This window comes from Rhinatrema bivittatum, chromosome 16 (genome assembly GCF_901001135.1).
Source record: "Rhinatrema bivittatum chromosome 16, aRhiBiv1.1, whole genome shotgun sequence".
Classification (NCBI taxonomy): domain Eukaryota; kingdom Metazoa; phylum Chordata; class Amphibia; order Gymnophiona; family Rhinatrematidae; genus Rhinatrema; species Rhinatrema bivittatum.
The window spans coordinates 67,911,445-67,938,520 of NC_042630.1; the positions used below are offsets into that span (position 1 = coordinate 67,911,445).

Consider the following 27,076-nt stretch of genomic DNA (forward strand, 5'->3'; position numbering starts at 1 on the left):
GATAACCTGGGATAGGTTTTCCAAATAAGAACCCTGTGCCGTATTTGGCGCATAGGAACTTATCCGTGAGTATTTTTCCCCTCCAATAGCAATAACTAGGATCAGGTATCGACCCTCTGAGTCTGAGTGACATGTTATTTCTTCATAAATCAGATCTTTATGCATTAAGATTCCTACTCCTAAATATTTATGAGAAAGGGGTCTAGCGGCTCAATATTGCTTAGGATAGTTATGGTGCTTAAGTAAGCGTTCATAACGCTTCTTCAGGTGGGTTTCCTGAACGAGGGCTACCATAACGTGATGCTGATTCAGTTCAGCAAAAAGGGATTGCCGTTTTAAAGGCGTGTTCAGTCCCTTAACATTAAGGGACATAATGCTTAAAGTCATCATGGAAATGTAGTGTATGGGGATGAGGACAGTTTGGTCAAGGCCGTCAATCCCGGCAGCATCATGATTCGTGTATGCCTGCATAATGGTAATGCCCACCCATTCACCATACCATGAAGCAAGTAAGATAGTCTACCCTCCATTCCCCCCCCCCCTCCAGCTTTCCCATCTCCCCCACAGCATGCTCCCTTTCCCAGGGCCATACTGTTTTAATAAAGGAGGAATCAATCATCCCAACAGTAGTCTATCCCAAATCGACTGCTTATAATCTGAAATCTTAATACTCTCTAACATACAAAACACCTCTTAGTTACCCATGAACCTGCCCAAAATCGGACAACATTTGAATTCTATCCTCTAGGGCAGGGGTGGGCAATTCCGGTCCTCGAGGGCTGCAAACCAGTCGGGTTTTCAGGATATCCTTAATGAATATGCATGAGAGAGACCTGCATACACACTGCCTCAGTTGTATGCAAATCTATCCTGAAAACCCGACTGGTTTGCAGCCCTCGAGGACCAGACTTGCCCACCCCTGCTCTAGGGACAGGGGTAAGAATACTGATTAATGATTAATATGTATCCCTGTCCGTTAACAACTTGTAATCTTATAAACATGGTTCTTGCAGCTCCGTCTGTGTGTATCTTGAACAGGTCGCTGTCTACCATACCAACAACCATTAAATGTTCATGTGTCCATGTTATGCTGGTTCTCTTCCCTGAGAGGCAAAATCAGGATGCCGACGTAACCTTTTGTCCCCTCTGTTCACCCTTTGCCGTCGTGGAGGGTCTATCTTGCAGCTGGGAGGCTTCATACTTCCTGGTAGCTCAGCTATCTCTGGATATCCCGCCTCCCGCAGTACTTGAGAGGCCTCCGCTGGTGTTTTCACACAATCACCCTCTCCCTTCACTGTAAAACTAATCCCGAATGGGAATAGCCATCTGTATCTGATGTTGTCCTTACGTAAGAGATCCATAATGGGTTTAAAGTCCCTTCGTTTCTTAATAGTGATAGGGAAGAGATCGATAAATATCATGATCTTATGACCCTGCCACTCCCACGTGAGTTGTTGTCGCGCTATCCCAGCAATTTTTTCTTTGATGGCAAATTCGTGGTAGCAGGCTATATCTTTTGGTAAATTATTGACTCGGGGTCCGAACAATATATGCTCGCACTATTTTTACCTCCAAGCCCTGTTCAGCTGGGGATGTACCCGCTCCTTCTCCAAGCAACATGGCGCTGATTTGAGCCACTACAGTCACGCAGTCCGAATATTCAGGCAGCTCCGGGATGCCTCGAAAGCGGAGATTGTGGCGTCTAGATCTATTTACGAGATCTTCCACCTTTTCCTGAAGACGCTCCATCTCGGTCTGCATGACATTCAGTTTTTCCTGATTTGCTTTAATCTCTTCGCCATTTGCTTCCGTCCTAGTTTCAACTTAAGAACATAAGAACATAAGAAAATGCCATACTGGGTCAGACCAAGGGTCCATCAAGCCCAGCATCCTGTTTCCAACAGTGGCCAATCCAGGCCATAAGAGCCTGGCAAGTACCCAAAAACTAAGTCTATTCCATGTTACCGTTGCTAATGGAAGTGGCTATTCTCCAAGTGAACTTAATAGCAGGTAATGGATTTCTCCTCCAAGAACTTATCCAATCCTTTTTTAAACACAGCTATACTAACTGCACTAACCACATCCTCTGGCAACAAATTCCAAAGTTTAATTGTGCGTTGAGTAAAAAAGAACTTTCTCCGATTAGTTTTAAATGTGCCCCATGCTAACTTCATGGAGTGCCCCCTAGTCTTTCTACTATCCGAAAGAGTAAATAACCGATTCACATCTACCCGTTCTAGACCTCTCATGATTTTAAAAACCTCTATCATATCCCCCCTCAGTCGTCTCTTCTCCAAGCTGAAAAGTCCTAACCTCTTTAGTCTTTCCTCATAGGGGAGTTGTTCCATTCCCCTTATCATTTTGGTAGCCCTTCTCTGTACCTTCTCTATCGCAATTATATATCTTTTTTAGGATGCGGCGACCAGAATTGTACACAGTATTCAAGGTGCGGTCTCACCATGGAGCGATAGAGGCATTATGACATTTTCCATTTTATTCACCATTCCTTTTCTAATAATTCCCAACATTCTGTTTGCTTTTTTGACTGCTGCAGCACACTGCACCGACGATTTCAATGTGTTATCCACTATGACACCTAGATCTCTTTCTTGGGTTGTAGCACCTAATATGGAACCCAACATTGTGTAATTATAGCATGGGTTATTTTTCCCTATATGCATCACCTTGCACTTATCCACATTAAATTTCACCTGCCATTTGGATGCCCAATTTTCCAGTCTCACAAGGTCTTCCTGCAATTTATCACAATCTGCTTGTGATTTAACTACTCTGAACAATTTTGTGTCATCTGCAAATTTGATTATCTCACTCCTCGTATTTCTTTCCAGATCATTTATAAATATACAAGCCATTAAGCCCGTTAAAACAGGCTACATTAACATTTTTTTTGGATCATTTCCTTCCCCTCATTCTTCCTCCCACCTCCCCCCACTCTCTCCTCTCTCCCCTCAGTCACTCCTCCCTCCCCCCTCCCCTCAGTCACCCCCCCTCCTCCCTCCCTCAGTCACTCCTATCTCCCCCTCCCCCAGTCACTCCCCCCAGTCACTCCTCCCTCCCCCCTCCCTCGAGTCACTCCTCTCTCCTCCCCCGAGTCACTCCTCTCTCCCCCCTCCCCTCAGTTACTCCTCTCTCCCCCCTCCCTCCTCCCCTCAGTCGATCTCCGGGGTGTTCCAGCAACGGTGGTAAATGAAAGAAGCTTTAGTGTCCTAAAATTAATTAAATCCTATTTGCAATCGTCAATGTGACAAGAACGACTAAATGGATTGGCTATATTGAATATGAATAGTGATATACCAAATTTACTTGACTTTTCAATTGTAATTGAAGAATTTGCTAACAAAAAAGCTCGAAAAAGCCTTCTTAAATAAAAATTATTTGGGAAATTTAGAAAACGATTTCCCTTAAGTATCACATCAGAACCTTACATAGGGGCCTACATTTCTTAGCTGACACGGGCCTAATTCCTGCTCTCTCCGGCCCTGAGCTTCCCTCTCTCCTGAGGTCACTCACCTTCCTCCTCAACTAAGGCAGCTTCTCCCCCCTTCAAACTGGGACAGCTTCTCTCTTACTTTAACAGTGGGACAGGCAGAGTATCTCTCTCTCCTCCCCCTAACCTCTAATCTCACCTCTCAGATCTGTAGGAGATACCAGACGTTTCATTACTGTATGCAACCAAATATGAATACTGACCCTACAAGAGAGACGCTGACATGTATATTTCAACAGAAAAACAAGATGAGGAACTTTTGACCAGAATAACATTATGACCACATTATCTGATCTACCTGTTAATTTAAGGGCTATAGCTTCTTTCCACAAATAATGAGGTAAGCTGTGGCAGGACAGGGACAGATCAGAGACACACAAACAACCCAAATTTGTTCAGAGATGAAACGGTGAGTTTTATCACACAGGTCAGCTCACAGAAAAACACTGACACAGCAGGGTAGTGCTAGTCAAGAGTTTAACGGACCTGAGAACATATCCTGGTCTGAGGTTGCCACACAGGAGCAGTAACCCCCTCCCCCCAATGGGACAGGGGGGCCAACAGTCTGAAATGAAGAAATGACACCATCTGCCCCTCTGTTTGACTATGCATGAGCTGTTTACATATGCCTGCTGGGCAGTTAAAAGCAGCTGGGGAGAGAGTTTGGTGGGGGGTTGGATTTGGGTGCTCATAAGCCCTTAGTCTCAGTGAAACACTTTTGACATGTCACACAAGAAGTCATTACTCCTGTTTTCCTAAGTTTTGATTTTTCATAAGCAGCCTTTATAATTGCTTAGAAGTCTAAACATTTATTTAATTATTTATTAAATTTTCAAGTATATATATATACACATATATATATATACAGAACAAAAGTTCTCTGAATAATGACATCAAACTTGAAGTTAAAATAAAAAGAAAATTATAAAGTCAGAAATAAGATTTTTTCACATATTGATGTCCCCATTATAGGAAATATAGAGGACTAAGATGTAATTTAAAGCAGACATACTAAGAAAAAACTACATGCAAATGTATATTAACCAAAATTTGCCTCAGAATTAACCAATGCCATTATTTATATTTATTGCAAACCCACCCTTGCAGCTTAATTGGAGTGGGAGTCAAGATATACCCTTAATTGTTCAGGTTTTCTGAAAATATACCTAGAATTCTGATATACAATAATACAATAACATGGAACACTAAGCTTCTCTCGCTAGAACTTCCTCTCTCATGGCTATACATTTTTTTCTCTTAATCTGAGTGATTTTAGTTACATCAGAAAATATTCTTAATTGATAGCCGTAAAATCTTTTAGATTGATTTTGAAGGAAAGTTCTCAGTATCAAGTCTCTCTCCGATGATAAAGCAAACTGTACAAACAGTGTAGCTCTTTCTACTACCAATTCGTGGGACTTCTCCAATATTAATGTTAGGTCAAGAGATATTCCCTCCTTATCGTCTTGCACCTGATTCTTCTATCAGGTTGAGGTAAATAATACATTTTGACAATAGTTGGCATTGGCTGCTCAGGAATCTTAAATATATTTAGTAGATAACTCTTAAACAGTTCACAATGTACTAGTAATCTGATTCTTGGGAAATTAAGAATTCTTACATTATTTCTCCTTAAAGAATTTAAGATTTTCCATTTTAGTCATCCGGAAACTTTCAGATTTAAACAGATTCCCTTGAACTTTTTCCATCTCTGCTACCTTCTGTTCCATTCCAGTCATAGATGATTCAATTCTCACAATTGGAGGAGAGGTCCATTACCTGCTATTAGGTTCACTTGGAGAATGGCCACTGCGGTTGGCATTTGGTTACATGGGATAGACTTGGTTTTTGGGTGCTTGCCAGGTTCTTGTGGCCTGGATTGGCCACTGTTGGAAGCAGGATGCTGGGCTTGATGGACCCTTGGTCTGACCCAGTATGGCATTTTCTTATGTTCTTAATTCTGTTCTTATTCTGATTTTTTGTAATACTCTCTTTCGCCATTAAAGTTAAAGAAGCAATCGATTTTTCCCATGACTGTTATTGCTCTCCAGAATTCTTCTAGAGTTATTTTGGATGAGTTTAATTTAGGAATCTCACAAACAACTCATATTTCTCCTTCCCCCAAGGGTTCAACTCTTTCCCCTGCTCAATGCTGTGCTTCGACATCAAGGCCCCTGGAGCCCATTATTACTGGGTTCTCCAACAGTGCATTCATCACTCCTTCTCTTGGTGCCTATCTCCAACGAAGCTATTCTCCTCTCCAGCAGAGCAGCTGTAAAAAGCTCGGATTCCAAATTTCTGAGCGGTGGTTCCAGAGTTGCTGGCGTGCCAGGGCTCAAAGATGTTTCAACGGCCAGGGGGGCTCAGAGTCTGCTCTCCACTGAATCCTCCAAACGGCCCCTCCCTCTGGCAACAGCTGCACTAGTCCAGCAAAAACCTCCTGAATCCACGGCTGCCTTGTAATTTGAATCGGTGTAGAAGTGTTATAATTAGTGAGGTTTGGGTGGGACCCTTGGACACTGACCACACGCACGGGGGGCAGTCCCATGAGGGGCCACAGGTCAGGCTCAGCTGAGGACACACAGACACAGAGATTGATCTTTTATTAAACAATGTGGTGTAGCCACCAGAGGTGGCAGTGGTGAGTAATTGAAGTAGCCCGGCTGGGCTAGTATCCCTCAGGCGCTGGAACAGCGACTCCTCCAGTAGCAGTGCTGTAGTGGAAAGAACTGAGAATGAGTATAGTGGAATAAGCACAAGCCCCAATATGGAGAACCCCAGGATAGGGAAAGCAGGCCCTCGAGGAGAGAGTAACTGAGAGCTGAGAGGCTTGAAGGTGATGTACTCACACAGTGGTTCCATGTAGGAGATGGCACCAGGCCCTCGAGGAGCAAGTACCTGGTTCCAGGGAACAGCTCTGAGGTGAAGATTGTAGTACTCACTGGTGTTGAAGACAGCGAATCCTTCCAGGCAGAAGGTAGGAGCAGGCAATGAGTCAGGGAACATGGGCCCTCGAGGAGAGAGTACCGGTTTCCTGATGGCGACCTGAAAAGCAAGTGAGGCCCCCCAAGGAGCGGGTACCCCGTTAGCGTTAAGAGTCCAATAGTAGATTGGAGGCAGAGTAGCTGGGTATGGAGAGCGAATCCCATCCATAAGGATTTCCCGACCTTACTAACTCAAAGGCTAGCAAACAATGTAGGCTTTAAATATCCGGGCAGTGTGACGTCATCACAGGGGGATGCCCCTGAAGTTCGCGCCAAGTAGGAAATAAGAGTGAGGGCTGCGCAGCGCGTGCACCCTAAGGTACAGACTGAGCATGGCGGGAGGCAGCGCCCAAGCTGGTCCGGGGACGCCAGAGAAGACGGCAGACAAGACACCATGGCAGCCAGGTGTCCAACAGCAAGAGAAGGTGCAAGGAAAGAAAGGTAGGCGGAGTGAAGCAGTCTGGAATGGACGGTTGCAACAAGAAGTAAGTTCTTTGATCTTTGCCTTACGTTTCATGTGTGGCATGGCGTACCACACAATCCAGAGGAAAAAAGGTTTAAATTTTGGTAAATAGGCAAAGAAAGGTAAAAAGCCTCCGGAGCTCAAAGTTTGCAGTTAATTCTTTGGCAGCCATCTTAGGTTATCGAAGTTATAATATTTTAACAGGGCATTTGTGTTGAAATGTTGTAGTTGTTTGTATAGACAGTCAGATGCTATAACCTAGATAATAGATGCTAAAATACAAGGCTGTAAAACATTTTGAACTGATATAAGGTTAATTACATTCTAAGAACCAACACTAGGTCAGTTTACATTCCATCAAAGTATATAGAAGCAAATCTAGAACAAGGGGGCAGCCAATTAACATTCCATCTAAAATTAAAGAAAATATTCTTAGAACAAATACAAAGTTTCTAATGCTTGCAAATTCCAAGAAAACATTTACACCCCTTCCCCAAAAGTAACCCGTTACAACTCAACCAAAGAACGTGCTTTTTCCATACCAGGACCATCCCTATGGAACACCCTTCCCACCGACCTAAGACTTGAGCCAACATCTCAAACTTTTAAAAAGAAACTAAAAACTTGGCTCTTCTAAAAAGCTTTTACAATGTCTTAAACATTCACCATTTAATTCTTTTAGCCATTCCTTCCCTTTCCCTATCCTCTCTTTTGCGATTTACCTACAAGCCCTTTACTATACTCACAAACCCATTCCCTCCATGATATACTCAATCTCCAACCCTCCCCTATATATCCAACACATTCCTACATCCATCCTATGTGATTATAACACAGAATACCTATCCTCCACTTCTCTGATTATACGAAAAACCACCCTCTCCAGATTTTATCTAGTTTGAAGGATAAAGCAATAAAGAAAAAAAATCTGAGTCACAGTTAAATCTATCCACCTGTTTTGTTCTCCCATTTGCTATACTCTGTTGTATTGTAACTTTATTTTTCAAGTTGTTCTATGTAAACCAATGTGATAACATGTGTTGAAAATTGGTATATAAAAACTAATAAATAAAATAAATAAATGGGAATTAAATTAACATGGCCATTCAGATTAATCGTTTATAATAGAAAGCCAATCTCAGAAATTGACAATTATGTAATTTAGAATAGGGGTTGGAAATATACAACTGAAATTCTACATAATGCTGTGTTATCAGTAAAAGCATTTGAGAGGGAATTTATGCTGGCGTCTTGCGTGGCACTCTGCCTCTCTATAAGGCAACTTATTAAATGTATAAGGTTTATATTACTTTATAGCATTTTAATATAAAACTTCTCTACAGCTAGTGGCTTTAAGCATTATTTTCAGAGAATCACAGTGACTGGCAGAATTCCATACATACCAGCAGAAGACTATACCCAAAGCATCACCCCTGCCCCTCCCTGTGATAAAGCAGAAGAGCTCATGTGCCTTGAAGTCTGCACGTAAGAAGAGTCCTGCCTGTTACCTGACTGCTGTTCTCCAGGGATGAGACTAAACTCCTCAGCTCAGCAAGCAATAGGGACCAAGAACACAAGCTCTCTTCAACAAAGACTGTCTCAGAGACCACCAGCCAGAGACTGCTCCAGGATGAAATGGAAGATAATATCCTAAAATTATGGGCAATATTCCCTCTAATGATTGAGTTGCTGTCTGCAAAAATTTTGCTCGTGAACAAAAGCTTTTGGTTTCATTACACTGTGAGCATTACTTTCTTTGATGCAAAAATCCTTAGCAATTTTATGCTCACAGGGAACATTGGTAGCAGCATGCACACAAACTCTCTCACCTACACTTGCATATTCACTCTCATATATACATGCTCATTCTCACAAATGCATACACACGCACTCTTTCCTTTCATTCAATCCTCAGACTTTCACGTACATGCACACTCAATTCTTCTCTTCCACACATACACATCTCAGTAACTGCAAGCCCTGCACTGCCAAACACTTTGAGAAGTAACAAAACCTAGAATCTTTCCATATCAAACAAACACTATCTCAGGACTCAAGCAGCAGCAGTCTTATCTATGACACAGCAGTAATGCAAATATTATCCCATGCCCTAGAACACTAATACATCACCTACTAGGGTTAAAACAGAAAAGCAAGTTTGCGTACCGTAAACTGTGTTTTCCGTGGATAACAGAATGAATTAGCCATGCTGTCTGGGTGCGCCCCCTGGCAGCACGGTGCAGAACTTCCCATAGAACGTTGACAAACTTTCCTCTCTTGCTCTTGAGACTGCGCAGTTGCTTCCCACATGACTGACTTTTCTCTGTCAGTTCGTAACATAGCAAAAGAAACAGGAGCGTATAGCGAAAGAATCTTGGTAGAATGAAAGAAACTGCCCAGGGAGGTGGAAGGGGAAGCATGGCTAATTCATCTTGCTATCCACGGAAAACACCGTTTACAGTAAGCAAACTTGCTTTTTTCCCCCACAGATAAGCAGGCTGAATTAGCCATGCTGTGTGGGAGTCCCTAGCCCGGAATCCAAAGCATAGGATAACTCCTTAAGAGAAAAACATATATGCGCATATAAGGTTTTTGTTTTGTTTTTTTAAAAAGGTATAAGGAAGACCTGTGTTACATATCCTTGTGAAGTATGGAAAGTTTTATGAATTTGTTGCGTGATGTAAAATCTCCTGCCCCATGAGCGCATCAGATTTTGTCTGATGCTGGAGGCAATAGTGAGAGACGTGACGGTATGAAGTGAAGACCACGTTACTGCTTTACAAATGACCTCCACGAGGACTTATCTGAGGTGTGCGATTGGAGACTGCTCTCAGCTGATGAAGATAGTTGTTGAGACTTTGTAGCGTAACAAATGTATGCATTAAGTAAGCCAGTTGAATAGTATCCATTTTGTCACTGGTAAACTAGGGGCATTCGGGTTAAAATAGAGAAAAATTTGAGAATGTCTGTTGGTAGTGGTAGCTCTTAGTTTGTAATAGGCTAGTGTGTGTAGTAGGGCTTCCTGACTATTGAAGCGTGGTTTTGGAAAGAAGGTCAGCAAAGTAATGGTCTGATTTAAATGAAAAGCCGAAACTACCTTTGGAAGGAAGGATGGATGAGTTCACAAGTTGACTATCATAATAGAATTGGTGGTAAGGGGAGTAGTGGACTAGAGCCTGAAGTTCACTGACTCATCGAGCTGATGCTATGGCCATCAGATATAACCCCTTCCATGTGAGAAATTCTAATGGAGATGTTTGCATCAGTTCAAAAGGTGGGAGCATTAATGATTCCAAAACCACATTTAAGTCCCAAGGTATTGCCGATCTGTGCTTTAGGGCACCCTTCATGAAGCGAGTTATAAGGGAGTGAGAAAATATGGGTGCTCCTTGTACACCACTATGGCGCTGAGATGTATCCTTATGGAGGAAACGGTTAAACCAGAAACAGAGGTAAATATAGGTATTTGAATAGATGTTCTGGTGATGAGTAAACAGGGCTAACATCTGTTGCTGCACACCAATGGCTGTACCTCTTCCATTTAGCAGTGTAATTCTTCTTGTAGATGGTTTTCTTGACGAGAAGAGAATGTCCTTAAACTCCATTGGAATTTGAAGATGGTTTAATATCTCCCTTTCAATCTCCATGCTGTTAAATACAGGGAGTCTTGCATCAGGTGAATTAGTGACTGTTATGATGTTTGAAGTGTTTGGTGGATTCTTAGGTGCTGCAGTGATGGCCATGCCCACAGGGATGAGCCCCGCAGGTAACTGCAGTACAGGGCTAGACTCAGATGCACAAACACAGAGATAACTATTGTAACAGCTTGTAGAGTTGACCAGAGGTGGCAGTAGTGAGTAGATTCCTGCAGCAGCAGTCTTGGGGCCTCGGCTGAAGAGACCCGTCCCACACTGGTGGTGTAGGGAGCTCTGATGCAGATTTCCAGTAAGGAGCTGTAGGTGAGACAGACTGGTAGATGTTAGGTTACTCACACTCTTGTAGCTGTATTGGTAGAGTTCCCAGCGGATAGAAGTATTGATAGCAAGCACCAAGGTAGACAACTCAGGCCCTCGAGGAGCGAGTACCTGGATACTGGATAGGCACCTGGAAAGATGCATAGGGCTCACGAGGAGCGGGTACCCAAGTTAGTAGAACCCCAGAGGGTGGAGAGAGCTTCTAGCAGCAGCAAGAAGCAGCAGAGCAGCTTAGACCGGACGAATCCAATCCTTGCTAACTCAAAAAGTCGGTCAGCAAATTGGCAACCTAAATACCCGGATGAAGTGACGTCACTCGAGGGGGACGCCCCCCGAGGTTCGCACCATCGCTGGAATAAAGACATGGGTGACGCACGCGCACTCTAGGAGACCCTCAGGTGAATCATGGCGGAATGCCTTGCCATAGCCGTTCTGGGGACGCCGGGGAGAGCGACAGCAGACGCGGCGGTCGCCACTTGCCCAAGGCTGGTGGAGAAAGCATATATTGGAGGTGAGGCATGTGGGACGAAGCCGTTTGAGTCCGACGCACGCAACAGTGACCCTTCGACCTGTGTTAGAAGGTCTGGTCTGTCAGGCAGAAGGATTGATGGATGTATGGAGAGATGCATCAGGTAGGCATACCAGGCTTGCCTGGGCCACACCTGTGCTATGAGAATGAGATCAGACTCGTCCGCTATGCATTTCTGCAATACTCGTTAACAAAGGAATTGGATGGAACACATAGCAGGTGTCCCACATCCACTTGGGTAGAAAGGCATCATCAATTGTTCTGTGCTGGCTTGGATATAAGGAGAAGTTTTGAAGCTTTGTGTTCAGCTCAGTTGCAAAGAGGTCTAGGTGTGGAGTTCCCCACCTCTTGAAAAGGGAGTTTGCTACATCTTGGTGAAGTTCCCACTTGTTAGGGTGAAAGATTCTGCTGAGGCAGTCAGCCTCTGTATTCATTATTCCTGGTAGATAGGTTGCTTGGAGACATATGTAGTGAGTCAGTCCCCATTCTATTGTCAAAACTGCTTCCTTGCAAAGAATCCGTGAACCTGACCCACCGCCTTTGTTTATGTAGAACATAGCTACTCGATTGTCTGTGTAGACCATGACAGTTTTACTGTGGAGGATGTGGGAAAAGGCTCAGACTGTGTATCGTATGGCTCGGAGCTCCAGTAGGTTGATTTGGAGCAACCTTTCATTGGGGGACCAAAGGCCTTGTAGCCTAATACGTGTGCTCCCCATACCTTCGTGGAAGCATCTGTGGTTAGCATTATTTGATGAGTTGGGTTCCCAAAGGGGGCACCCGACTGTAAGATCCCAGGACTCAGCCACCAATCCAAATCGTATAACATTGGTTGAGTCAGGGTTAATCGCTTCGATATGGGATAGAAGCGTTGCTTCCACTGAGACTTCAGACTCCACATGTGAAGGCAAGTGTGGGGAACTACGTACATGGCCACTGCCATGTGTCCCAGTACTGAGAGGATTTGTCGAGCTGTGGCACGCGGGAGTGGCTTTAGCGTTGAGACTAGATTTTGAAGCGTTCAAATCCTGTCCTCTGGGAGAAAGGTCTTGCACAGGCATGTGTTTAAAACTGCCCCTATGAACTGTAGGGTTTGAGACGGAACAAGGTGAGCCATGCCAGCTGGTCGTACCTCCTCCTCCCCTCACCACAGATTCTCACTCTTCAGTCCTTCTCCTCTTCTGGAGAATTTGATGATGTTACAGCCAAGCTCTCTCTGCTGGAATGAAGAACAAATCACAGCCAGGAAAAAAACAAAAGCAGGAGCTACAACTTTACTAGCACCTTATAACTGACAGCAGTAGAACAGAAGTCAAGGGGAGGGCTATCTTTTTTTTTTTTTTTTGTGCTGTTCGGAGTTAAGGGAAGTAAGGTCTCTGTGAGAGCTGGCTGGGCTGATCTCAAAGAAGGGCAGGTTAATGAGCTATATGGACAGAGCAAACGGAGACAGTGAAGAGCAGGAAGGAAGAAGTATAAAGGTAACTGCTGCAGGCTTGTAAGGGCTGGCAGCAAGTGCAAGAACTTTACATGAAGATGGGGTAGTGCCCCTGGTTAGCTAGACAAGGGGAGGGGGGACACTCACAAACGGGCCGATACAATAAAGTCCGCGGGAGAGCGGACGAACGCCCGCTCTCCCGGCGCGCGCACCGGCCCCTCGCCGATGCGCGCGATGCAGTATTCAAATTAGGTGGGGCGGTAGAAACTGGGGAAAAGGAGGCGCTAGGGACACTAGCACGTCCCTAGCACCTCCTTTTTGACAGGAGCGGTGGCTGTCAGCAGGTTTGACAGCTGACGCTCAATTTTGCCGGCGTCGGTTCTCGAGCCCACTGACAGCTACAGGCTTGGAAACTGGATGCCGGCAAAATTGAGCGTCCGGTTTTTGACCCGACAGCCGCGGGCCGAATTCAGATTTTTTTTTTTTTTTTTTAACTTTTTTTACTCTTCGGGACCTCCGACTTAATATCACCATGATATTAAATCAGAGGGTGCACAGAAAAGCAGTTTTTACTGCTTTTCTGTGCACTTTCCCAGTGCCGGAATTAGCGCCGATCTTTGGGTTGGCGCTAATTTCTGAAAGTAAAATGTGTGGCTTGGCTGCACATTTTACTTTCTGTATCCCGCGCGCATACCTAATAGGGCCCTCAACATGCATTTGCATGTTGAGGACGCTATTAGGTGCCGCAGGTTGGACGCACGTTTTCCTCCCCTTATTGAATAAGGGGGTAAGGGAAAACGCGCGTCCAATAGCAGGATAACAGTGCGCTCAATTGGAGCGCATTGTACTGTATCAGCCTGAAAGTGAGCACATGAGCAGCAGTAGAAGTGTGTATAAGAAAGAGAGAAAGTGTGTGTCTCAGAGAGTGCGAATGGGTCAGTGTCTGAGCATGCCTAAAAAAAGTGTAACTAAGAGAATGCGAGTGTATGTCTCAGAGAGCAAGACAATATGTATGAGCCACCCTCCAATTTGCACCAATCTTAGGATCACCAACTATGCTGACACCACTGCAACAATATGGTTTCAGCTACTTTTTTACCCAATCGGGAGATTTTTCACAGTGGATCTAATTATTTTCTTCAAGTAGGAATTGGAAACACTGCTCGTATCAGAAGCATCTCTACCATTACACTAAGCCAGCTTCTCTCTTCCTTTAATACTGGGGCAACATCTCACAGACTTCACACATAGCCCCTCTCAAAGCCTTCCCTATCACGCAGAAGCTCCCTCTCTCACCGTTTGAGATGGGTGAAGCTTCTGTCTCCATTCATACCGGAACAGGAGCAGCTTCTCAACTGTCACACTGGAAGCTTTTCTCCCCTTTCACACTGAGTAATTTCTCTTCCACTTCCTCACTACTCTTTCACCTCATGCAAAGGTAGCCTTCCTCCTCGCCGCCTCCCCGTTTAGGGAAACTTCTTTCACCTTGCAATAGCATCATCCATTTTCTTCTGCTTCCAATATCAACTTGCCCCCCTTCTCTCTCTCTCTCTGTTGTCATGGTGAATCATGTGCAAGGAAACTGTATGGGCGAGTCCAGCACGCAGGTTCACGAGCTACTGCTGGACGAATAAAACATCAGTCACTGCCAGGGTTGCCAAGTTTTCATGAAAAAACAAGCACTATTTTCCAAAAAAACAAGCCCAAAAAGAGTCCAAAACATATGATATTAAAACTACTTTTATTAGAGGCTATTTATACACAGAAAACACTTGAAAAATACTTTAACATAGGTAAGCAAGACCTGCAGTTTGCTCCCAATTGCCCCCCTTCCCCTGTACAAAACAGACACATCTGTATGGTTTTAAACACAAGGCCGCAGTTTATTACAAAACACAACCCGAGCCCAGAGAACTTATTATACGTAAACACCAAAAAACCGCATTCCCCCTCCCCCTTCTTGCCCCTCTTCACTTACCACCGCGTCCCAATGGTAAGACTCCGTTGACGCTCCCCCATCGCTCACCCTGCCGCAGCCCCAGCAAGGGTAAGCTCACGGCCTGAGATTCGGCACCCCTCTTGCTCGTAGACCTTCCCGTGTAGCAGCCCCTAATTACACGAGATTTCCCCCGCCCCCCTCCTCCAATGTCCTTTACGATAAAATACAACACATTAACACTTAGGGCTCGGGTTTTCCGCCACAAAGGCAACTCCTTGGTTGCCTTTGTTCCCCCACTGCGGCCCTCCCCCATCACATTTGTTGCTCAAACCCTTCCTGCAGAGCATTTTTAAATAAGTCAAAGCCAATGTCCGAAAGGCGTACCCCGTCCCTCCGAAATAAACCTAATACCTCCCACGACCAATCATGTCTTACCCAAAAAACGCCCTGTTTTGTCAACCATTTGCCAATTTGTCGGTTCCCTGCACCACAATGGCTCTGTATGATGCCGAATCCGTACTATAATATCAGACCAACCCACCCTCGTACCAGGCATTCCATTGATGATACTTGCCAGGTCTTCTCATTATCGCTACCATCTCCCAACACGACACCTTCCCAATGTCATTGCCTCCTAAATGAATAATCATGAGCCTTGGCGCACCACAAACTTCAACTCGCCCCTGCAGGAAAGAGAGCAACTCCCCCCAAAGCATGCCCCTCCGGCTGAACCAATGCACCGTCCACTGTCGGGTATTCAAATTTTCTCCATAAGGCCTCTTCACTGCACCCAATGAACGAAGGAATGGCCCATGACCCAAGCACATTCCCGATTGCAGGGACCGCCGGCCATTTCTGCAAAGCAAACAACTCAATTAGCCACAAGCAGAAACATTACCCCCTCCCCACCCATAACTATATCACTTCCGAACATAGGACTGATAGGCCGCAGATTTCCAACGCCCAATTGCTTGAATCCGATTTACCGACCCCCCCCCCCCCCAACTCCGTCGCAGTGGTTGCCGCCCCAATGCAAAAAGAATGCGGCGTGTAGTGCTCCATCTCCCAACCTAATCCCGCAACAACCAATTTTAAAACCTGAGCAAATTGGAAAATGGTTAACTGAGACCCATCCTCATGCACTAGAAAAGAACCTCGAACTGCTGGCCACACACTCACGAACGCTTGCGTGCCACGTACGGGGCACGCCAACTCATTCCGCACCTTCAAAGAAATCCAACAACCTTTTCCTCCTTGATCAGTCTTAGATTTCCGAATACACATAGTCACCCGATGCTCGTAAACCCATACAGCTTGAGCACATAACCCCACCTCGTACTTGCTCACCTTGGATCTGGTCACCAACTCTCTCTCACCCTCAAGGCTCCGAAAAAGGCCAATGAAAACGCTGCCCGAAACAGCAAGATCTCATACCTAGACCAACAAACCACTGCCACTTGCTCCTCTATCCTCAACAAGTCCCTATACCTGATGGGTCGCCATTTGTCCCCTTCCTCCGCTCTCCCTCTGCCCCATCCCCCCCCACCCCCAACACCCGCCTAACTAAAAAACTGCTAACCGGGTTTCCCCCGCCACCCAATTTATGGAAAAATGAAAAACCTGCCAACTGACAACGCACGGACGCCAACGAATAACCAGACTGCTTTGCCCACAAAAACCGCACCACGTCCCCCTCTCCACCCCAAAGTCTGCAAAAAACGAGAAACCACTCTTCTTCCCGCCACATAGGATCTCCAAGTTGCCAGTGCCAGGGACTGTCTAATCAAACTCCACGTGTCATCCTGAGTTGCCACAGATGCTCAGGGAACGGCTCTCCCGTCAAACTCGCCTGCGGCGCCACTGCCCTGAAGATATCCCACTTGAAACGAGAAAGAGCATCGGCCATCAAGTTCAGGTTACCAGGGACATGCCTAGCCGTGATAGTCACATTTCAATGCAAACATAGGAAAACCAACTCTCTCAACAAGACCGACACTCGTGGATACCTTGCCACTTGCACAACCCTCAAGTTGTCACACCACCTTTTTGTTCTGTAATCTATCCCCCCAAATGGCATGAGCAGCTATTATAGGAAACGGCTCCAAAAGAAAATTATTCCTTACCTGCTAATTTTCGTTCCTGTAGTACCATGGATCAGTCCAGACAGTGGGTTATGTCCCCAATCCAGCAGATGGAGTCAGCATAAACTTTGAGGGGGCGTTACCATATATATTACTACCCCCTCTGCAGGAGTTCAGTATCGAGTATATCAAAGCCCGATGGGAAAAACCAAAACCCCTCAGTGGATCAAGTTTAAGGAATCGGCAATAAGCCTAGAAAGTCAAGTAACAAACTGCAGAACTTCCTACCAACGGGAGGAAGCCGCGAAAACAGCATGCCAAAGTGTAGGGAGCTGTGAAAAACAGTGAAAACTGAGAACTCTGGAAAGGAGTAAAACACAACAGGACCGAAGTGGCCGAGCAGGTAAAACGCGGAGGGCGTCTGGACTGATCCATGGTACTACAGGAACGAAAATTAGCAGGTAAAGAATAATTTTCTTTTCCCTGTACGTACCTGGATTAGTCCAGACAGTGGGATGTACCCAAGCATCCCTAAACCGGGTGGGGTCCTGCTAGGCCTGCTCGGAGAACCTGCTCGCCAAAGTGTCCCCTCAACGGAGAGGCGAGGTGTAGGCGATAGTGCCTCGAGAACGTGTGTAGCGACTTCCAGGTAGCTGCTCTGCAGATCTCTTGAGAGGAGACAGAGCGAGCCTCCGCCCAGGAAGCCGCCTGAGCCCGCGTAGAATGCGCAACGATGCCGGGCGGAGGAATTCACCCCGCCCCAATGTAGGAAGCGGCAATGCCGGCCTTCAGCCATCTGGCAATGGTAGTCTTCGAGGCCTGAGAGCCCTTCTTGGGCCCGGACCAAAGAACAAACAGGTGGTCCGAAGTCCGCCATTCATTGGTAGCTTCCAGATAGAGGCGCAGAGTACGCTTGACATCCAAGAGTCGGAGAGACCTCGGCTCCGAGGCCGCAAAGGACGGCAAATCCACCGTTTGATTCACATGGAATGCGGACACTACCTTCGGAAGAAAGGAGGGAACGGTGCGGAGCGAGACTCCGGAGTCGGAGAAACGGAGATAAGGCTCCCTGCACGACAGTGCCTGCAGCTCCGAAATGCGGCGAGCTGAACAAATGGCCACCAGGAAGACAGTCTTGAGGGTGAGATCCTTAAGCGTTGCACTGCGTAGCGGCTCGAAGGGAGGTCCTGACAGGGAACGAAGTACATGGTTGAGACTCCAGGAGGGACAAGGGTCCCGCAACGGAGGCCGCAAATGCTTGACCCCCTTGAGGAAACGAGCAATGTCCGGGTGTTGTAGGAGCGAGCCCCCATCGCGCACCAACGCACCAAGGGCGGCCACCTGAACCCGCAGTGAATTATAGGCGAGACCCTTGTCTACTCCCGCCTGTAGAAACTGGAGGATCTGAGGGACGGAAGCCAGTGTAGGTCTCGTGTCCTGGCTGGAACACCACAACTCGAACACCTTCCAGACTCGAACATAGGCCACCGACGTCGACGTCTTTCGTGACCGCAGCAGTGTGGATACTACCGCCTCCGGGTAGCCTCTGCGCCGGAGACAGCGCCTCTCAAAAGCCAGGCCGCAAGACAGAAGAGTTCTGCCTGATCGAAAAATACCGGGCCCTGATGCAAGAGACGGGGGAGGTGTCCTAGTCTGACTGGGCCGATCACCAGCTGTTGCAGATCCGCGAACCATGGTCGCCTGGGCCATTCCGGGGCGACGAAGATCACGGACCCCTGATGGTCTTCTATTCTTCGGATCATCCTGCCCACTAGGGGCCACGGTGGGAAAGCGTAGAGTAGAAGATGCAGCGGCCACGGAAGGACCAGAGCATCCACTCCCTCCGCGCCGCGCTCTCTCCGACGACTGAAGAAGCGTGGAGCCTTGGCATTGCGAGCGGACGCCATCAGATCCAAGTGGGGGACTCCCCACCGATGTACGAGAATCTGCATCGCTTCGTCGGCGAGTGACCACTCTCCGGGGGTCCAGCAGTTGACGGCTGAGGAAGTCCGCCTGCACGTTGTCCACCCCGGCGATGTGTGAAGCCGCTAGTCGGGCGAGATGGCGCTCCGCCCATTGCATTAGTAGCGCCGCCTCGAGCGTGACCTGTGGGCTGCGCGTACCTCCTTGTCGGTTGATGTAAGCTACGGTGGTAGCGTTGTCCGATAGGATCCTGACCGCCTGGTTCCGAAGGAGCGGCAGGAAATGCCGCAGAGCCAGCCTCACCGCTCGGGTTTCCAGACGGTTGATTGACCACTTCGCCTCCACCGCGGACCACGTCCCTTGCGTGGCGCTTCGATCGCAGACTGCCCCCCAGCCCACTAGACTGGCGTCGGTGGTTACCACCACCCAACTTGGCAGATCGAGGGACATGCCGAGAATCGGTGGAGAGACAGCCTCAGTCTCCCTGTCATCCAGCGCTGCCTGAGTCCCCCGCGGGGGGGCCCTCCTGGCCTCACAACCCGCCGAGAAATCCTGTGCTGTGTGCCCTAGCAGCCCCTGAGGAGCTGCAAAAATGGCCCCTGAGAAGTGAAGACGCGCGGAGAGGCCGGCCCCACCGGCATCCGCGAGGCACCAGAGGAGGAAAGCTGTGAAACGAAAAATACAAAGAAAAATACAACTTACCCCGTCGCAAGGCAGAAGGACACAGCACAGAGAGAGAGAGAACACAGGAGGGAAGCCACGCCTCCCCAAAAATTGGAACTTTTTTTTTTTTTAAATAGACAAACTTGATCCACAAGCAAAAGAATAGCCAGGAGACCCAGAAAAACAGTAAGCAAGGTAAAGAGTATCCTAGCAGAACTGGGAGAAACCCTGATTCCTATTCGCATCTGCTGGAGTCAGAAGATACTGAACTCCTGCAGAGGGGGTAGTAATATATATGGTAACGCCCCCTCAAAGTTTATGCTGACTCCATCTGCTGGATTGGGGACATAACCCACTGACTGGACTGATCCAGGTACGTACAGGGAAGAATGTGATATTCCTTGTTAACCCTTCTTCCTCCCAATCCCCTCGGCCACCTTTCCGCACACCACTGCTCCTGGAAATATAAACCAAAACCAATTGCCACAGCCGCATCAGAATACATAGCCAATTCCTCATTTGATATCTCCGCCTCTTGCATCATGCATACTCTGTTAAACGAGTCTAAAAAACCCTCCCATACCGCCAATTCTTCCTTCACGGCTCACGTAACTCTTATGAAATGATGCCCTGCTTTAACTCCTACAGTTCTAGCCGACAGCCTATGAATAAATGCGCGCCCCATCGGAATCACCTGACATGCAAAATTCAACGAACCAACTGCCTTCTTTGGGATGACCGCTAACGGCGACAAATACATCCGGTCAAACCTTGAAAGGCCCCACCACCCTCCCCAACTGAATTTCCACCCTCAACTTCTCCTGGGCAACGTCTGCCATTCGGTACGCCAATCTAGCATTCCTTGCTCGCCCCCCACCCCCTTGACGGAATACTAAAGCCCACACTAAAACAAACACTCAACAAAGAAGCCGCAGCTGCATCCGGATAACAGCGTAACCTCTCCTTTAACAGAGACCACAACCGGTGAATCTGCCTTCTGATCCAAGACATCAAAGCTTTCCACCCTTAGTAATGGCAGTATTCTGCCCTTGAGAGCACTTTGTGGCCGGATGCGCTCCTCTGCATGATGTGCACGTGTGCAGGAATTTGCACTCAGGGAACAAGCACTTGAGCTTGTTGAACCTCCAACAGATGTTAGATCCTCCCCCCATAAACTTGCTGTCCGACTCCAACTTCCTAGCACTCCCTGACCCATGAAAGGAACCACTCTTACCACTGCTGGCCCTATATCCTACCGAGTTACTGCTCACACCTCCCCCAACACTCCTGGCTACACAGACCCCTTTGTTAGTCATCTGAGTTAGCCACAGATGAATGTCCTGAGAACCCCAGGACATAACCTATTCCCCGCCATTTTGTCTGTCTCGAAACTTTTCATCGTAATTGAGCCAAGCCCAACCTTCATAATCTTTGAACGCCCCCCAGTATGCTGTCCGCATAGGATAACAAGGCCCTGTATTGGGTCGGGTCAAAGTGGCTTACTACACTAGCCAGTCGTAAGAAACCCGTACCCAATTTACTATATTTTTTTAAACTTTAGGCCTTCTTTTTACCTTTTCTCCCTCCCCGTCTTCCCTCTAATAGTTTGAAAATATTCACAAATTTATGTTTGCGAATCCTCCTAACTAAATGCTTTGGCACTTCTTCCCATAATTCAGTTAGCGAAGCCAATGCCGGGTGTCCCATGTTTTGCTTGGGCCCCTCCCCTAACACGGTACGTTGTCCTGGTACTGAGTCATCTGAACTCGAAGATGACGAAGATGAACTGGAAGAACTGCTAACCCTTGACCTCCTTTTCTTCCTGGCAGGCCCCTTACCCTCTTGCTCTTCGCTCCTTGCTGTCTTACTTGCTCCCACGCCCGCTGCACCGCCGTCCGTGACCTCCGCTAAATACCCCACCAACATCCCCCATCTGGGCGCCGTGACCTCTCGCTCCGCTGGAAACTCCCGTTCTCTCCAGACTTCTTGCCGTGACGTCCCTGGGAACACTTCCTCAGCCTCATCTGGAAAAAGCCCCTTTCCCGCTCCCCCCTTGTTCATTCACCGAATCTTTACCTCCCCTCCCTTTTCTCATTGCACCCGCCGCCGGGAACCCGCCATCCCACCTCTCAGCCCATCCCTCCCCCAGTTGCTCCGCCCTCTGATGCCTGACCCCTGGAAACAGTTCCTCCCCGTACTCGCTCCCCAACTCTGTCGGCCAACCCCCCACACCCCTCATGCCCCATCCTCCCTCCCCCCCTGCAAACTGTGGGCTAGAGCCGAACCGGGAACCTATATAGTGCTCCAGGATGTCAGTGATGAAGGCCGCTGCCGGACCGCCCAACAACTCCTGCCGGGAGAGTAGGAGTGATATAACACCGGGAAGGGGGCGACCTGTGGCTCCTGCCCCTCCCCCCTGCCTGCCTCTCAACCGGCTGCTTTCCTACTTTCCCTCTCCACTGGCCTGCGTTTTCGCTGGGCTGCTGTGGCAACAAGAGGCACAGAACCTGACTGCCCACCATATATGGTCGTCCCTCCTACCCCTTGCACCCAGCTCCTCCTGCAACTCGTAGGGGCCTTCCCCTTAACATCCATGCTCGCGGCCGCCTCAGAAGCAATGAGCCTCTGCACTTTCTTGGAGCCCCTGCACGCACCCGAGGCAGTCAGCAAGGCTGCCACGGCCCTATAGCCGCCCGGATGCCCCGGGACCACAGGAGCACTATGCCGCACGTGGACGGGGACGACCAGGGGATCCGGCCGCAAGCAACCCTCGCCACACAACACCTCCATGTAAGTCTCGACCGCCTCCCCAGGTAGCGAGGAGGTGGGTGAAGGTGGGCAGGAATTCGCCACGAGTACACAAACCTGGGGGTCTGCCGATTCAGGACCGCTCTCCCCCGAATCGGAAGAGGGGGAGCGGCCAGGCCGAAAAAACCCTGGGTCCAAAAAAAACGGGAGGGGGACCACCCGACGGGGCTGTCTGGCTCAGTGGAGCCATGGGCTGCGTTCCACTCACCGCTGCCAAAGTTGGAAGGGGGGGGGGGGGGGCCGGGGCCCCGAGCATCACTGCCGACAGCTGCCGTCTGTCTATCAGTCGCTGCTTCCGGAGGGGGAGCTGACAATCTGGCCTTCGCTCTCTTCATCCTCCCCATTCTCACAAAACCCCCGCCAGCAGAAAAAATTCGCTCCTCACCCGAAAAGCAAAAAACAGCCAGGAATCACCACAGAGCAAAAGCAGAAACCTGGCGCTTGCCTCACTACTGATTCCTGACAGCAAAATTGCTTACCTTGTAATAGGTGTTATCCCAGGACAGCAGGATGTAGTCCTCACACGTGGGTGACATTATTGATGGAGCCCTATTGCGGAAAACTGTCAAAGTTTCTAGAAACTTTTGACTGGCACTCTGAGCCCACTGAGCATGCCATGATATTCTCTGCCACAGGGGTCTCCCTTCAGTCTGATGAGATCTTTGCTGCGGACAAGAAGATCTGCCCCTTGATGCTGGAGGGTAATAACGCCTCTGCCTGTAGAAAGGTCTTCGAGATTCCTTCCTAGGAGGATGGTGAGATGATGATGCAGCAGAATCTTGCGGAACTGACGTCAGTTCACGCAAGGTTTCTGTATGTTCTTTCAACTGGGCCACAGCATCCTGCACCTTTGAACCAAAAGAGATTGTCTCCTACGCATGGCGAATCAACTAATTTTTCCTGGACCTCAGGCCTGAGGTCAGAGGCCTTCAACCATGCCCAGCAACATGCACTTATGCCTGAGGCCGCTACTCTGGAAGCAGTTTCAAAATTGTCGTAAGTGGCTCGGACTTCGTGCTTTCCAGCTTCAAGCCCTTTGTGTATTATGGCTTGAGTTGCTTCTTGGTACTGCTGTGGTAAAGAATTTGAGAGATCTTGCATCTGTTTCCACAGATTCCTCTGGTATTGCGTCATATATGATGCAATCCTTGAATTGAGCATGGCTCCCTGATAGACTTTCCTGCCCAAGGATTCCAGGAATCTGTGATCCTTCCCAGGAGGAGTGGAGGAATGAGGTCGAATTCTCTTAGACCTCTTTTGTGCAGACTCCACAACAACTGATTGATGTGGCAGTTGTGATTTTTGGTATCCGGGGACATTTTGAAACAAATAAGTGGTGTCCACTCTCCTGTTTATGGATGGTACGGAGCATGGATGCTCCCAGAGTCTGTGCTGTAATTCTAAAAGTACTTCATGGACAGGGATGACCAAGACTTCTTTTGGAGGGTCCACGAACTGTAGGACTTCCAATGTTTGTTGTCGTGTCCTCTTCTGATACCAAAGTAAATGGTATGGTGTCTGCCATATCCTTAACAAAATTTGTGAAGGATAAATCTTCCGGTGGGGATTTCTTCCTTCCGGAGGAGGAGGAGAAGGGTCAGACATAGAACTCTCAGAAGAAGTATCTGCATGTCTGTCCTCCCAGGAATCGTAAGGGTCTTCTACATGGAGAAGTGAGAGAAGACCTTGGTGGTCGAAAAAGCCCTGAAGGATCTGGCTGTGGATCATCCAGCGGTATCTGTCCAGGGACGTCGTCATGTGGTTTGGCTGGAATTGGTTTCGATGGTAGAGCACAGACGATTGCGTCAAATCTGCTCATAAGAAGTTGAAACAACGCTAATTCTGGCTGTCCTGGGGCCCCAGAGGCACTGGCGTCGGCATCGACGAGACTGGTTCCGGCATTGGGCTGGGCATCAGCGATGGCAGCTTCGGTGTCTGTGCAGGCAATGGCTTCGGTATTGGTACCGGCATCGGTGCAGGCACCGGCAGGAGTGCCAGCATCGGTGCAGGCACAGATGGTCCTTCAATGCTTGAAGCACCGCTTGACGGATAAAATCTGTCAATTCCTCCGTGATAGCTGGTGCAGCCAGAGCAGCTACACATGGTGGCGGTGGAGGTGTTGTTGATCCTTCCACAGGACCCTGTGGAGGTTCGATGCTCGGCGCATCGAGAGAAGGTGAAGGCCTCGGCGTCGAAGGCCTCGGTATTTCTTGAAGTCGAGGCCGTTTTGCAGTCGATTTCTCTGGGGAGAGAAGTGCCTCCGAGATCGATGGGTGACGATGCCGATGCTTTGGTCGATGTTCCGCTGCTGACCTCGTTGATGCCACGGATGGGGTCGGCGAGCCTTCCGGACGACGTTTTTTTGAGGATTAAACATTTCGAAACTCCGGCTGGAGACGATTGAGTGGACGTCGACGGGGAAGGCAAACGTTGTAGATGGAATAAATGCTCCATCTTTTCTTGTCGGGCCTTTCAACCCTTCGCGGTCATCTCAGCGCACTTTGGACAAGATGTTACATCTTGCGTTTGACCTAAACAAAGGACACACTCGAGGTGTGGATCTGTAATGGACATAGTGGGATATTTTTTAAATCCCGTGGCCATATTTCCTTCGACAGCCGTCGATGGAAATGAGAAAATAGTTTACTCAAGAGAGTAAAATGAGAGAAAAAAAATTACTCACCAACCGGTAGTAACATGGTAGAAACCCGATATGGAAGAGAAAGAATTGTTTTTTAATCTGATTTTTAGTCAGACAAATTGTGAGAAAACTCACACATGCAAACAGCAGCACGGAAAAACAAAGACTGAAAGGAGACCCCTGTGGCAGAGAATATCATGGCATGCTCAGTGGGCTCAGAGTGCCAGTCAAATGTTTCTAGAAACTTTGACAGAAAGTTTTCCACAATAGGGCTCCATCAATGATGTCACCCATATGTGAGGACTAGCATCCTGCTTGTGCTGGGATGACGACTTAACTTGCGCCTAAAACTTGGCACTTCAGCAGGGCAATCAATGGCAAGGCAGTAATTCAAAATTGTTGCCACTGCCATCGGTTGCCCTCGCTCCCCCCCCTCCCCCATGCTAACCTCGCTTCCTGCCCTTGTCCCATGTTAATGGCAGTGGCACGAGACAAGCTCGCACCACCTTCTCTTGTGAGTGTAATGGAGGAAATACAGTAGCTTGCAATAATATTTAACCCTCTAAAAATGTCCAGCAGATTTTTGTGGATTACATAATGTTACATAGATTGTTGCAGACAACATGCACTAAAAGTAAATTTTTAAACTCACGATTCATTATTCAGAAATGGCTTCTATCTAGCCACCCTCCCATGCAGGTCAGTTGTATGGTTGCCAGGTGCACCGCCACTCCATTCTCAGCCAGTGAACTCAGTAGCTCCTTCAAAATGGAAAAAAAAACAACACACAACTGCCCCACATACTCATTCCTCTTCCTCCCCCCCCTCCCGTGCACGCATCTGGCCCCAACACACTCATGCCTCCCCTTCCCCCCAGCAAACTCACTCCGCTCCCCCCCACAGCACACAACCGGCCCCCCCCCCCGCACACTCACTCCTCTCCCCCCCCAGCACACAACCGGCCCCCCCCCCCGCACACTCACTCCTCTCCCCCCCCCAAGCACACAACCGGCCCCCCCCCCGCACACTCACTCCTCTCCCCCCCCCCAGCACACAACCGGCCCCCCCCCGCACACTCACTCCTCTCCCCCCCAGCACACAACCGGCCCCCCCCCCCCCCCACACTCACTCCTCTCCCCCCCCCAGCACACAACCGGCCCCCCCCCCCCCCCGCACACTCACTCCTCTCCCCCCCCCGCACACTCACTCCTCTCCCCCCCCCCCCCCGGCACATGTCTGGACCCCCCTCACACTCAAGCCTCTCCCTCCCCCACCCAGCACATGTCTGGACCCCCCTCACACTCAAGCCTCTCCCTCCCCCACCCAGCACATGTCTGGACCCCCCTCACACTCAAGCCTCTCCCTCCCCCACCCAGCACATGTCTGGACCCCCCTCACACTCAAGCCTCTCCCTCCCCCACCCAGCACATGTCTGGACCCTCCTCACACTCATTCCTCTCCCTCCTCCCCCCCAGCACATGTCTGGACCCTCCTCACACTCATTCCTCTCCCTCCTCCCCCCCAGCACATGTCTGGACCCTCCTCACACTCATTCCTCTCCCTCCTCCCCCCCAGCACATGTCTGGCCCCTCCTCACACTCATTCCTCTCCCTCCTCCCCCCCAGCACATGTCTGGACCCTCACACTCATTCCTCTCCCTCCTCCCCCCAGCACATGTCTGGACCCTCCTCACACTCATTCCTCTCCCTCCTCCCCCAGCACATGTCTGGACCCCCCACACACTCATTCCCTCCCTCCTCCCCCAGCACACTCAGGCCTCTCCCTCCCTCCCTCACCCAGCACATGTCTGGCCCCGCACACACTCATTCCGCTCCCTCCTCCCCCAGCACACGTCTGGACCCCGCACACTCATGCCTCTCCCCCCCCTCACACTCATTCCGCTCCCTCCTCCCCCAGCACACTCATTCCTCTCCCTCCCCCCCAGCACGTGTGGCCCCCGCAAACTCATGGACCTCTTGTTTTTGATTGTTACCGGTTAAGTGCTTCACTCCCTTCAGCGTTCAAGCCTGCAGTGCTGCATAACCCTTCCAGGATCACCAGACACTCATCGGGGACAGCAGCCATTCACAGGGTCAGCTGGCTCAAGTCCCACCCACCAAGTCCAAAA

General features: G+C 48.7%; 1 long non-coding RNA gene across 1 annotated transcript; it reads right to left on the reverse strand.

The window, feature by feature from the left end:
• Positions 1-14,617: 14,617 nt before the first annotated feature.
• Positions 14,618-27,074, reverse strand: LOC115078348. Its single transcript, XR_003853108.1, has 3 exons — positions 26,942-27,074; positions 25,601-25,709; positions 14,618-15,687 (listed from the first exon to the last, which is right to left on the reverse strand). It is a non-coding gene; the product is annotated as an uncharacterized LOC115078348 (long non-coding RNA).
• Positions 27,075-27,076: the final 2 nt, after the last annotated feature.